Source organism: Colias eurytheme, chromosome 11, assembly GCF_061535395.1.
Source record: "Colias eurytheme isolate Ceu_HAF_F1 chromosome 11, ilColEury1 Martin Lab GWU primary, whole genome shotgun sequence".
In the NCBI taxonomy this organism is placed as follows: domain Eukaryota; kingdom Metazoa; phylum Arthropoda; class Insecta; order Lepidoptera; family Pieridae; genus Colias; species Colias eurytheme.
Window position 1 is genome coordinate 9,081,844 of NC_142990.1, and position 12,105 is coordinate 9,093,948.

General features: G+C 33.0%; 1 protein-coding gene across 1 annotated transcript in view; it reads left to right on the forward strand.

Moving 5' to 3' along the window:
* LOC149904782 (very long chain fatty acid elongase 7-like) overlaps positions 1-12,105 on the forward strand; it is a 48,642-nt gene that overhangs the window by 16,831 nt on the left and 19,706 nt on the right. Inside the window, exon 2 of the mRNA XM_090107138.1 lies at positions 391-572. The gene's annotated coding sequence lies outside the window, so the exon portion shown is untranslated. The remainder of the gene's footprint in view (positions 1-390; positions 573-12,105) is intronic.

A 12,105-nucleotide genomic window follows, 5' to 3' on the forward strand; every position in this document is an offset into this window, starting at 1 on the left:
TACACTTTGTGTTAGGAAGCTAGTATTTTTTTAAATAAGGAAAAACTTTAGTATGATCATTGTAATCACCCTAATATGGCTTCTAAGGGTAACAAGCTAAAACCCTCTATGCAGACCACTTGATCGCAGTTGCAACCATGATTTGCATATAATACGATATGCCGGTTTGATCACAATGTTTTCTTTAAGTTTAACTAATTGTAGCAAGGAGAACGATGTGTAGATTAATTAAAATTACAGTAAACATAGACTATTCTCAAATTATTGATTGAAATGATCTAAGTTATAAGTCTTTATCCAAAAAACACGTACCTTGATGATTCCCAAAAATAATCATCACGACATTGTCGGATATAGTAACAGCTATTTACTCATAATGTATTGTTCCAGCTATCCAACCATCAGCGATGCTGTCTTCAATCCTTATTTACCTCATCTACTACATGGTGTACACCGTCCTCCTGGCCATAGCTGGTCTGTGGTGCTTCGAAGACTGTGTACTGACTGAAGAAGAAGAATATGACTTCGTGAACCATCATCGGGCGATGCCCTATTGAATGGGCTGTTGTAATGTAAGTAGTATAATTATGATTATTATTTGGGAAAAAATAAGAGCTTATTATTTTTTAAAAATTTATGTTCGAATACAGGAAACAAGACAACAATCGAATGTAAACGGAAGCTTTGTGTATTGATTTGGTCTCAGAAAGAGTTTTTTTTTTTAAGTCGAGAATAAATTTTTAGTAATAGAAAACATGAAATTCAACAATTGAACTTATGGCACGTTTACTATTTGACAAAATAAATTGATATGTATAAATAGCAATATTTTTTCCTGTTACACCTCACAATTTACACCAAACAACAACATAACATTATTGTAATTTATTACATAATAGATATATAAGTGCCAGAGATTACAATGCTTTGAAATTATTTAATAATCGCAGAATACATTGAACCCAAATACTGTTTTGAAAAATTTTGAATTTCAACAACTTGTACATTGTAATTGACGCCCATGTTATGTAAGATGACAAAAAGTTATAATTTACATATTATAAATATATCATAAGCGTCTAAATAGAAATGACTCCATTGTTAATTCCTCTTAAATATAAGAAATACATATATAATTATGTATAATATTTAAGATATCTGACATTTGGTATACTTAGGTACTTCATTGGATGCTATAATGTATTATTTTAACAGGCAAGGGCGGGCGGCGCGGCAGGCCAAAAATCCTATTAGGTCCGAGTATTAGGTTAACACGTAGGCTTGTATGTTTTTCAATTATTTCATTGTAAATAATCCAATTTCCAATTAATAATATCGTAGGAAGTTAAACATGAATTAAACTATTGTAAAAAATCTGGTTTTCAAATACATTGCGTGTGCCGCCCGGCCGCCCTATCTAAATAAGCTAGTGTTAATCGATATACATGTCGCAGCCATTGATTGTCTAGCTTCTATATAAAATTTCTGTGTATTGTAATCATCTTATTGTATCGTCATTTAGCATGTGTTTGAATCCTTGATAAATTCCTCCTTCAGATACGTCCATGAAAATATTTAAAATTACAAAGCATTTTATACCCTGTTTTTTGTTGGGTTCAAAGATGAAATTGCATTTTATAACATGTTTATTATCAACATACATCATGAAGACTGAATCATCATAATAATTATCAATCGTACTTTATACAACATTCAATTAAGATAAAGTTCAAATCATTCAATGTTTCTTTGACTTTCTGATTAGAAATTTCAATAGAATTTTCTGTACTCCTGTGAAAAGCACGTGAGTAGGGGAGAGCGGGGATGAAAGTCACATTTTTAGCTTTTTTTATGTAACTTCCAAAATACGTTGTTTAGGAATGATATTTGTATACCAAAAGATAGTGTAATTATTCTGTTACAAAAGAAATAAACGTATTTTTGTGTAATATTATCAGTTGTAGAAATATTTTGTATTTTCACTCTTAAGAAAAATGTGACTTATAACCCCGGGTCAGGGATGGTTGTCACAATGCCTAGGGTAGGTAGTCACATACTAAATAACAGGCAATTTATAAATAGAAAGTCACACTTTGGTCTTATAATTTTACGGAATAGTTTTTAATTAAGAACTCTTAACCAAATGAAACCGTGTCTACGGTCTTTATTTCAGTCTGAATATTAATCAATCACAATTTTAGCAAACAATAATAATCGTGAGTCAATATAGAGTCATCAAGGACAGATGGACTTCCAGCAGGTTTGTTAGGGTGATTTTCCGGTGTTGATTGAAAATTTACGGCTAAAACAAACAACCTCAAAACGCAAATAAAGTCATCTCGTATACAGGGGGCTGGTTGATATGTGACAACCAGCCCCCGAAAATTTGTGACAACGAGCCCCATAACACGTTTTAGGAAAATAAAATTGAAAATAAATTCCGATCAATGAATATCTAAAAAACTATACTACGATATTATAAAACACATTTCATCATCATCAAATGCACTGAAAGATTATTACTGTAAAACAAGAACGTATAATTACGAGGTTCGACACAGCAGCACAAAAATTTACTTTTGCTGTGCGAAAACAATAAACACGTGTGAGGCCCTCACGGCAGATCGGAGCGGTCTGACGCGAAGTTGGGACAGCGTTTTCACTGTATCGCTCTTGCCACGCTGTTCAACAGACTTATTGGATAGTTCAGTTTTGTGTTAAGACCGCTGTGACAACCAACCCGTGAGACAACCAAACCCGGTCTCCCCTAATCTGTTTAAAATTTCATAACTCAACCTTCCGCTAATATTTAGCAGCCTCGGTATTGTGTACCTAAAGTAATGCTTAGGTCACTGTCAACACGTCACTTATTCCTAGTGTACACAGCAGTCAATTGGGAAATCTTGAAGGATTCTTGCGGTTCGTTGCAAGTAATGTTTGCTGAGGTAGTCAAGCGTGTGAGCGACCTTATACAAAGCCACTACCTTACTGGATTATTAATTTTTACTATCATAATGGCCGACTTTCAAATATTGTACTGTCATTTGTTTCTAGACAATTGCGAAATGAATACTTACCTACAGTTTATAAATAACATTATGAGGCTTAATTTATACGTCTATGAACATTAATGAGTGTAATTAACTATAAAATCAACAATAGGGAGTAGGTAAAACGAAACGAACATTACTAGCCCAATCGACATTCTTTCGAATTGCAATGTAATTCGTTTTCCACTTCCAACAATAAATCTTATTACGTAATAATATAGTACATGACCTATTTTATCGTTTTTATGTACGGAAGACATCCGCAAAGTAAAATATCGTCGGATATTCAATATGTTGTGTAAACACACTCACGCTATTGCAGGATATTGCTCAGTCCAAGGACGTGAAAATCAGATTTTAGCATTCTAGGAAACTCGTGATATGCTAATGCGATCGCTTCAATGCATAGCTGCAATAATACTGAGAAAATTATTGGGAAATCATCACAGTTTATGTTGCGTAATAATCCCTTTTCTCTTCGATAATATGTGAAATATTGTGAGGGTAATGTGATGTGTAGATAACTATTATTGTAGAGAAGAGCCTGGAAAAAGCTGAAATATTTATAGATTATGACAAGTTAATCAAAATTTCTCAATCAATTTAATAAGAAAGTAACTAAGTTAGCAAACTAAACTAGTAAGATACAATTTTTGAAATTTTGTTGAAGAACGTAAAAAGTAGATAAAATAGGATTCACCAATTCATATAAAAACGAAAGCTTAACGAAACATCCTAAACAAGGTTAATTAAACGAAGCAATCCACGGTAAATAGGTACATCGTAGTAAATTGCGTAGAGTTGCAGCGAGCGGGCAGCGTAGTCACGTAAATGTGTAGACGTGAAAATGTCGTATTTAAATTTTTAAAAACAAATTATGGTTACTAAATTTCCGATATTATTATAGGTATAATATTTCATATTTTTTATTAAGTAGGAAACGCTTATTTATAGATACTGATATTGAATTTTCCGGAAAATTATCGCAGACTTCCTAATGTCACAAATAAAGACATCGTTAATTTAAATTGCGCTGAGTCTCGTCAAAATGTTTTTATCTTATTTAACAATGTGATTTTTTGCTTAATTCAATAAAAACAGGCACTTGTTACGTCACAAGTAAGTTTAAAAACAATTTTTTTTTGCAAATAATAATTTATAATTAGTTGAACTTGACATTACCAAATTAGCATCGAAGAAACAATAATTATATACGTCAAAGTTTTGTTGCAGCTGTTTGCAAAAACTTCGAAACCCATGATAATATTGTCATTACGTAAGTATTATAGAAAAACAAGTCTCAGGCATGACATTGTGATGACATTATTCACATTTCAGTTTTTGGCGGAAAATACCGACTATTTACTGACTAGTAAGATTTAGTTTTTGAATGAAGGAAAAAATTGACACGCGTTAATATATTATAGTACCGTTTTTATTCAGTTCTTATCTTCGTTAGATACTTATAATATTAACTATCTGACCCACGTGATTTTGCTTGATTCATAAAAAGGAATAAGTATTTATTGTCTTTACTAGAACATATCAACATCAGCCATGACATAAACATTTACTATCCGATTTACAATATTGCTGAAAATAAAAAAGCCTAATATCTATTTAAGGGATCATTTATAAAAAATAAATAAAATAATTACTAACCTATATATGTATAGAAATTAAAGACTTTTTAACGGATTTTAAACGCGATTTATTCATTATATCAGTAACGCTTCGAACACTTTTCAGTCTCCCCGTGACCACGCTCGCTATAAAGTGTTAGAAACGTGGGAAAAATAATACAATGAATAAATCGCGTTTAAAATCCGTTAAAAAGTCTTTAATTTCTAAATGTATAATATTCGCGTAAAATCAAACACTAGAAAATACTACCTATATGTACGCAAGACGCAAATACAAAGTTATTGTAAGAAATATGCAACAACAATGCGCATACGCAAACATTATCGCATCTTGATTTATTGTGTTTATATTGCACACGAGAGTAGCATCCAAATGATTTATAATTAAGTGCTCAGTATTGCTACAGAGATTAATATCTAATCGCATTTAGTTACAACCTACTACCTAGGTAACCTAGTTTCTTAAAATCCTTCGCGCTATAATTTTTAAGTGTTGGGAATTACCAATTTAATTAACTTACTTATTTCAAATAATAATTGTTTATTTTTAATGTTTTTTGTGTTTTTAAATTGAAAAATTTGCAAGTTTATATTTAGTAATTGCATGAAAATGCAAGTGTGAATATTTACTTAGTAGAATAATTAATACAGTCTTAAATAAATACAATATGTAAAAAAATATACACGGAAGATAGAGGTTCGTTCCTAAAACACCTTATACAATTGTTTTGCTTACAGTTGGTTAGTCAGTAAAGTTATTGTTCTGAGCCCTACATAATATAAACCTTGACATCGATAAATAATTGGCAATTTTTATGGGCCATAAAATAATCTTCGACCTTCGAAACTCGACTCCTTAGTACAGTTCAGTGCAGTACGCGTAAGCATAGACCTGAGAGGTTTGATTCCTGGTGGACACAAAGAAAAGTCTCGGTCTGGCAGGACATAGATTGATGATCTACTTGTCTCTAAAGAAAATCTATCAGTGAAACAAATGCATAATGCATCTGCCCCATACCCCACTACTAGTAAAGTTACTCCAACAGATAATATAGACCTATGTTATTATAGTGCATTCTCCAAAAAAGAAAGGTACTTTATTACGTTGAGATACTGATAGTAATACATTATCTCACAATATCTGTGGTTGCTTTAAGTACTTTGTTCCTTTAAAAATTGATAATTTCGTACTACTTAATTTAGGTATCAATGGAGATTTTAAACATTGCAATATACTTAATGCGATGTTTTTTTATTCTTCAGTGTTTAAGTCTAGTAAGGCTAAAGTGTAAAGACACCTAAATATTAGTGCGGTGTTTTCTCCCTCTAGTCTGTAGTGATAGGTATTATTGTAATATTATGTATCATGTATCACATCTTTCCTTACTATAAATATTGTCTGTAATATTTCACTTGATTGAAAATCATACTTTAAATAAAAAAAAAAGGATTTCTTAGTAATAATTTTTCCGAATTACTTGAAGCTTATCGAATTAAGATGTGCATAATAAGGCTGCATGTTCAAAAGATTTATTTAAACACTATTTATATTGAAAAAAAAAAACCGTTATCCTCATTAAATTAAAAAAGGATTAATTTTTAAAAGACATTAAATAACAACAATACTTGAAAATTACAATCATGAGAACTCACGGAACTTGAATATTTTTACAAAATACACCTGTTTAAGAATCGTGAATATTAAATTATATTTTAATTTATTCAATTATCTTTTATACTCAGAAGTTTTTTGATGATACTTTTTATGATGTACGAACAATTTATAATTATTAAATTGACAAGCTAATCATCCAGTTCATTCTTAATTAAAAAAAATTGAATAAATGTACGAATAAATATAATTTATTCATACAGTACCCGTATTCGTATAGTAATTTCCATAATACTCGGGTACCACCAGAAGGACGGTACCCGGATCTTTGGAAGGCTTACGTGGGGACACGGATCCAACACGCAGAGGCCCTTTGAGACTTTTAATGTGTTGTGGGACACCAGCCGCAGCCTGCCCATGACTGCACTATAGAGATACAGCCCTATAGTACGTTTTCTTATGGGAAAAGGTATACATTTTTGAGTAAAGCAATGCCATTTGGTACGAATGTTGTACTCGTCCACCTAAGCCCAAATCGCCCGGTAGCCAGTCTTTACTCCCCTGCAGAAAGAAGGGAGGGGGGGTTATAGAACAGAGCGCCCGGCGCTCCGAAAATAAATTCTGGTGGAGCCATTTGGACCTTTAAGTCGAGTTTGGTATCGTTTTTAGGTAACTAGATGAAGCCTGATTCATTCCCCATACCAGTTTTTTAGATTTCCGTAGCAAAATATGTCACAATCCTTAAAATAATGAACTTTTGGTAGTGGCAAAATCCAAACAAACCAGTATATTTTCATATTTTTGTATTAAACCTGGTTTATAAAAAAATACTGTCTGAAAGGCCATTTAATGCAGATTATAAAAACATTAACATGTAATATATATTTTACCATTTTCAATGTAAAATAAATTATAGGAAGTATAGTAACGCTCGTTAGCGCAGCATAGGGGACGGCTAATAGACCCGAAAAATAAGCGATACTAACAAACAAAAACCAGCCAAGTGCGAGTCTGACTTGTTCATCGAGTGTTTCGTACTTATTTGTCCCATATCATGTTAACTTGTCTGGTAGAACCTCGTTAACTGATACACACACACTTTCGTCTTTGTAATATTAGTGTGATTTTAAATCATCTTTAAATTATAAATGAAGTCAGGTAACATTGTTAAAAATAAAGATATATAATAATAGAACGGTTTTTTTATAATAATAATAATAATGACAACCACCTCCACAATTACATAATTCGGTACATTTGAGCTGGCATATTCAATCCGGAACTACAAGATTTCACGTACCAACATCTTATCAATTCAAAGCTTCTCTTTTCTTTTTATTACAGATGGGCAAGGAATATTTTAATTTTTTTTAAGGCCCCCAAATATATACACTATACAGCCTGTAAAACTGCCCTTGAGGTGTGTTGTTTAAGGGCAGCTTCTGTGGGAGGCAAATTTTCGATCTGCCTATCTGTGTTTGTTTAAAATTTGTTTGCAACTCTCATTTACTGTCACAGCGGGGTAAGATGTGAAAAACAAACCTGTACTTATAATACTTATAAAAAAAATATAAGTTCTGGATAAGAGCATCTTTAAAATATTGTGACCATCCTTACGCTATCATGCATTGTAATAACAAACTTTTCAATTTCACTGTCTGTATATTTGCCACTGTAAAGTGTTTCAAATCCTCGTGTGACATTCGGATATGTCTTCCATACCTTAAATGCATGTGTACCTATAGTTATTTTAGACCTTCTAGCTTTGGAACACATGATATTTTGTACTAGCCATATCTTTCGACTGTTCTTATAAACAATAATTCTTATTTACACTATTTTGGCTACTACTACTATATCGTGTGTTCCAAAGCTAGAAGGTCTAAAATAACTATAGGTACACATGCATTTAAGGTATGGAAGACATATCCGAATGTCACACGAGGATTTGAAACACTTTACAGTGGCAAATATACAGACAGTGAAATTGAAAAGTTTGTTAATACAATGCATGATAGCGTAAGGATGGTCACAATATTTTAAAGATGCTCTTATCCAGAACTTATATTTTTTTTATAAGTATTATAAGTACAGGTTTGTTTTTCACATCTTACCCCGCTGTGACAGTAAATGAGAGTTGCAAACAAATTTTAAACAAACACAGATAGGCAGATCGAAAATTTGCCTCCCACAGAAGCTGCCCTTAAACAACACACCTCAAGGGCAGTTTTACAGGCTGTATAGTGTATATATTTGGGGGCCTTAAAAAAAATTAAAATATTCCTTGCCCATCTGTAATAAAAAGAAAAGAGAAGCTTTGAATTGATAAGATGTTGGTACGTGAAATCTTGTAGTTCCGGATTGAATATGCCAGCTCAAATATACCGAATTATGTAATTGTGGAGGTGGTTGTCATTATTATTATTATTATAAAAAAACCGTTCTATTATTATATATCTTTATTTTTAACAATGTTACCTGACTTCATTTATAATTTAAAGATGATTTAAAATCACACTAATATTACAAAGACGAAAGTGTGTGTGTATCAGTTAACGAGGTTCTACCAGACAAGTTAACATGATATGGGACAAATAAGTACGAAACACTCGATGAACAAGTCAGACTCGCACTTGGCTGGTTTTTGTTTGTTAGTATCGCTTATTTTTCGGGTCTATTAGCCGTCCCCTATGCTGCGCTAACGAGCGTTACTATACTTCCTATAATTTATTTTACATTGAAAATGGTAAAATATATATTACATGTTAATGTTTTTATAATCTGCATTAAATGGCCTTTCAGACAGTATTTTTTTATAAACCAGGTTTAATACAAAAATATGAAAATATACTGGTTTGTTTGGATTTTGCCACTACCAAAAGTTCATTATTTTAAGGATTGTGACATATTTTGCTACGGAAATCTAAAAAACTGGTAGGGGGGATGAATTAAGCATCATCTAGTTACCTGAAAACGATACCAAACTTGACTCAAAGGTCTAAATGGCTGCGCCAGAATTTATTTTCGGAGCGCCGGGCGCACTTTTCTATAACCCCCCCTCCCTCCTTTCTGCAGGGGAGTAAAGACTGGCTACCGGGCGATTTGGGCTTAGGTGGACGAGTACAACATTCGTACCAAATGGCATTGCTTTACTCAAAAATGTATACCTTTCCATACAAGCATGCCCATAAGAAAACGGACTACTAGGCAGTCCGCGGCCGATGTAGGACTATTGCAGGGTATGGAAATTTAATAATTGGGCTATGGATTGGGATGTTAAATGGACTGGTACTGGGGACTATAGGAGACTATGGCACCTGCCTTTCTACTAAAAGAAAGTAAAAATATGTTGGCAGGTGGTGACTCGCCCTCTCACTGTATGGGCCCCCGAAATAAGTCGCTGCAATAGTGCGACAAGGGGGCAACATATTGTGAGCAGCTAAGGGTGGAGAGGTGTCCCTGGACTTTAAACTACGATCACGCGCTCCCTGAGGGTCCAGCATCACGTGCCCACTCGCCACTTACGCTTCGCATCCACCCTTCGAGCTAAAAGCTCTCGCGACTCCACTCTGGCCGGCCGGTTAAGGCAAGCCAGAGGTGGGGGTCCTGTCCTCGTCAGGCTTCACTCCGACCGGCCGGTGAAGGCAAGCCGGAGATGAAGACAGGGGCCTCCCCCGGGAGCACTCGGTTCCCGCGGGGTCGCTACTCCCCGACACCCCGCCACAAGGTGTCCTGCGGGTTGACTGATTGCACGGGTGGAATATCTATTGTCACGTAGACAATAGATATTCCAACCGTGGGCGATGGGGTCGTCACATCCCTACGCCCGTATAGTAATTATTATTACAATAATAACTTTTCTCAGAATTTATTTCTCCTACTAATTTGTAAGGACGACTGCCAAAAAATACTAATTTTGTGATATTTGCTCAGAGTCAAATGTAAAGGTGTCCTAATGTGCTTTACTTTTAATTAATTACGTAGGTAGTTTTAGTTTATCTTTTATTAATTATGAACATAAAAGTAGTAAAGACATTTAACTGTATAAATATGTAAATCCAGAATAATCATTTTACGTTTTAGTAGGTACCTGCATGATATAATAACGTACGCTATTGTTAAAGGTATCATTTAAACAAAGTAATAAGTTTCCAAGAAAAACTTAAACGTCAAGCAAATGGAGATGACATTTTTGTCTTTCAAAAAGTCTATTCAACCCGTTCTTTTTTTACTTCCGTTAAAAAATAATAAATGACAATCACAGGAAAGCTTTTCTTTTAGGTATTGTATATTATTGTATGTAGGTATGTCTCTGTCGGTATTTTTACTTCAATTTTACCATCTGCATACCGCAATTAAAATTGGATATCATTATAAATTTTTTACCTACTTTAATACTCACTTTCGAGATTACTATAAAAATTTAGCGCCTACAAAATTGCTCTTGACATTGATTCAACGAGAGCAAGGAAAGTAGTGTGACGCCATCTAGCGGAAAGTTTGAGTATTACTAGATACTATTCTATTTTCATTTTCTTAAACGAACACAGCACTTGTCTTATCAATTAATATAATAAGTAACATAAGAATATTAAGATTTTTATTAGTATGTTATTCATTATACATTAAATTATTTATTAATTAAAATATTATAATTATGTATGCACTGTACGAAAATAATAAATTAAGAGGCTTTTTCGTCGACAGCGCCATCTAGCAATTAAAATTTTTTTATGTCCTATATAATCTACAATATAAAAAATAAAATCAATTGCTAATCATTAGTCTATCTAAAATTTGGAGACGGCTGGGCCGATTTACCTGATTTTGATTTTGACACGTTTTTCATAGTCCTGAGAAGAAGAGAAATTTAAACGGTGAAAAACATAAAGAAATAGTAACAGGTGGTATTTAAACGTCACCGGGAAATCTAGCCAACACTGTTGGAAAACTGGGGGATGTTGTAATACTTTTCCAATGCAATTTTCCAGTTTGCATTGTAAACTGCAACTGGAAAACTGCAGTTGGTAAACATCGGTTTAAAATGATTAATTTGCCAAGTACCAAAACTGAAAGAGACTTTTCCCATGCAATTTTCGGGTTAGTTTCAATGAAAAGTTAAATTATTTGGTAATTCTATCGATATTGATATATCGATTGAACAAAGGAAACAAACTTTGAATATTAGCTTTTTCGCAATTCTAAATAGTCTTCTAAATTTTGAAACGAAAATTGAGCCTGCGTTCTAAAATTGTTCTAGTTCGAATTACATTGCAAAATTGTTTTAGAAATCAGAATAATTGCAAAAATAAAGTATAATTAGATGAACAGTTTTGCACTACAATTTCTAAATCCAAATTTAAACTAGTTCGGCCAGTACTAAAACCAATATTCAGAGAATTAGGAATTTATATCCAAGATGCAGACAGGAATCAGGATAGCAGCAATGTTTTTTTTAATTTTTTATTTTGAAGTGAAACTTCTTTAGGCGCGTTGAGAGTAAAAATTAAGATCGCGTCATGACAAACCGTCACGTCATGTAGTAATGCGACGATTTTGGTTTCTTTGAATCTTGCCAAAGTTTCACCTCTGACACTTGTGCTCAACACACACGCTTTTTTTTAATTAAATTTATTGTTGTTAGACTGACATATAATAATACTTTACAGACCCCTATTTCCTCAAAGAAAATCTATGTAAGTTGATGAGATCAGTCGGTTATAACGATAACCTTGTATTGTGTTTATTTATTATTTGTTCATCCATTTATATAAACTTTTGATAAAAAGGGTAAAAATTA